The following is a 2808-nucleotide window of genomic DNA, read 5'->3' as shown; positions in this document are numbered from 1 at the left end:
TTAGCACTAGAAGCGTGGCAACTGAAGGTTGACACGTGTAGTGTGAAAACTGAAAGTTTGTCACAAGTAATAAATTTCGCTACACTCTGACTTAATTTAGCAAAAGAATTAATAAAACCGGAAAATCGAAAGTTAATTTAGCGACTGAAGTTAATAGTGAGCTTTCTTTCTGAAGCACATCGAAATTCAGTAAAATACGGTTAGTCTTGGACTACCTCAACAATCATTTCAAAAGCTAATGCTTCCCGTCCGCGACACCGTGTCAGAAACTACATAGCAAGTCGAGCGTAATTACATGCTGCCCAACCCCGAAAGCGCGGCAACTCGCGGGAGCGTCACACAACACCCTCCTCCACTGCACCACCCCAGCCAGACCCTCTCTGCACGCGCTCCATGACAGGCGTCTAAAGCTAGCGAAATGAGGGATGCTCAACTACCGGACCTACCGATAGATGGCTCTACCAGCTGATCACTATCGTCTGTGTGGCACACTGACGATGACCAAAACAGAGGATCTGCCAGGCGCTAGGAGACGAGGGAGACCCGAAGAAGGGAGGGAGTAGAAGAGATGGGGGAGGGGAGCAGGGGGCGCACGGGAGAGGGCCAGGTAGGGTGATAATATCTCGTTATTTTATAGCTGTTTTAATACTACAGTAAAATGTGTCATGTGCAAATAGTAGTACAACACGCATGTACAATGTTCATGAAACTTATCAAAATGCATCACATCTCCTATTTTAAACAAGCGAAGTATAAGACTTATGCGGCTATAAATATTCGGTAACTGCCGATTGCTGACTGTGTTATTAAAAGCAAATGAGAACCGCTACACTTTCTCAGCCAGTGTATCAGGGTGCCATCTGTCGGTGACGTCTGGCAACACTGCTGTCCGGAGCTTCTCACTAAATGATTTGAATTCTTCATATTTGATTTCAGTTAGTAGTTAGAAGCCCTAAAGGCAGATGTTGGATAAGCAGTTTATTCGTTTCAGCTGTTTTTGTTCTGCTCTTATAAACGCATGTATCTTCCAATTCTTTATGACGAGAATCATCATACTTTGCAATATTTGTGGTAAAATGTTCTACATAGTCAACCATTCGAAGCGCTCGGTATGACATTTCAGGATTAGATCTATATGACGTCAATTTTTGAATGGTGCGGGCGTTGTTGCCCGCGCTACCATATTAAATGAACGTCAAGGTTAAGTTGTAAATTGGTAATCAGTAATTAGTTTACTGATTGGTGTCGCAGTTAACGAATTCGTTAGCAACTGTTGTCCCTCTCCTATTTCGGCGATTTCTGCTATTAATCACCGTACATGTTACACGGGCATTCGTCGCAAATGAGACTTGCCCACAGGCAAAATTTCAACTAAAGAATCAGTATGAAGTATATATTACCTACGTTCTTCCTTTGGCTTTAATTTAAATTGTCAGTTTAGTTTACATTAATAGTGTTATGTCGAGAATCATAACAGAAATTACCACACAGTACCATAGGAGTTCATGTTTAGAATATGGATTCTAAACACTTTTTTTACGCCTTCACAAGTATCTGAACCACAATGTAAGTCAGTCGATGTAGCGATAATTCGAAATATCAGTGAAAAGGGAACTGGAAAAGTTGTCACATCGTCTTTACACAGTCTTCGTCAGAAGTAAGGTTAGTTTCTATGTTTGTAAATGAACGTACATCATTTGTGCAAAGTGTGAAACCTTCCCACACTAACGTGCTTTCATTACCAGAAATATTAGCAGTTGTATAATGTGAAATATATTGCTAGTAATTAGTAGAAGTTTAATAATCCTCGTGATTTTCCAGACACAGTTCCCATTTGGATTAGTGGATGCTGCATGTACCCGGCCACATCTAGAAGAGATAATCGCGAAGATTCAAAATGACTCTTGAAGAATTCCCAGAGCCATAGTTGATAATAAAGTGTGCAAAATGAGTATTGGTACAGTGCGTAACTGAAGACATTATGTAATTAGAAAGGGATGATAAATAAATGTGAACTATACTGTAATTGAATAACGAAAATTCCATTCTGATCTTTCATCCTATTCCCCAAAATTTTCTGCCATATATTTAATGATAAAGGCCTGCTAGATTCTCGTACTCATCACTGTATCCCTCCCACCTTTAATGTTGGTTGTGATGACAGACTGACCTGTAGCTAAGCCCAAGGTCTAGGTTAGGTCGGAAACTTGCGTGTTTTAAGATTGATGATGTGCACGTCAAAACAGTGGAATGTACTGATCTTACTGTTACAGGTTGAAATTGGAAATTGTACTAACGGAAAATTTTGAGATACAGACAAAAGTTTAGCTGAGTATTGTACTGTTGCAAAAAATATCCGCCTTTTGAATAGAGCTGTTAAACGTACTAGACACCAGATTGAATTTTTTGTAGTTTATGGATGACATATGTGTGTAATACGGTACTCATGAAAATACTCATAAGAGGCATGTCTATAATCTGTTTTCGAAATGACCATGCAATTTTAGTCTTTATCAATGAGTGTGTTTAAATATCTGTCTATTACCACAACCTTTGTATTTTTCTGTTATTCGGTTTCAAATCCCCCTGGTACGGGTCAGGCTGGCAGTAGCTTTGTACGCTGCTCTACAACCTATAGAATTTGTAAAACATAATAAGAAGATAATAAGTAATAAAAGCAGGCAATTCAAACAAGTGACTTTTCAATTGTAAAATGGCAGAAAGTTGTGGAAGTTAAAATATAAAACAAAGAGTTGGTGCTGCTAATTAAATACACAGGAAGAAGACAGGTGCACTAGTAGACAGAAA

At 39.1% G+C, this 2808-nt stretch overlaps 1 long non-coding RNA gene across 1 annotated transcript; it reads left to right on the top strand.

Moving 5' to 3' along the window:
• Window positions 1–646: 646 nt before the first annotated feature.
• LOC124720455 lies at window positions 647–2026 on the top strand. The gene is made up of 2 exons (XR_007006161.1): window positions 647–1662; window positions 1822–2026. It is a non-coding gene; the product is annotated as an uncharacterized LOC124720455 (long non-coding RNA).
• The last annotated feature ends 782 nt before the right edge of the window (window positions 2027–2808 follow it).

This window comes from Schistocerca piceifrons, chromosome 11, assembly GCF_021461385.2.
Source record: "Schistocerca piceifrons isolate TAMUIC-IGC-003096 chromosome 11, iqSchPice1.1, whole genome shotgun sequence".
Lineage (NCBI taxonomy): Eukaryota > Metazoa > Arthropoda > Insecta > Orthoptera > Acrididae > Schistocerca > Schistocerca piceifrons.
This window is presented reverse-complemented; position numbering and strand designations above follow the sequence as displayed.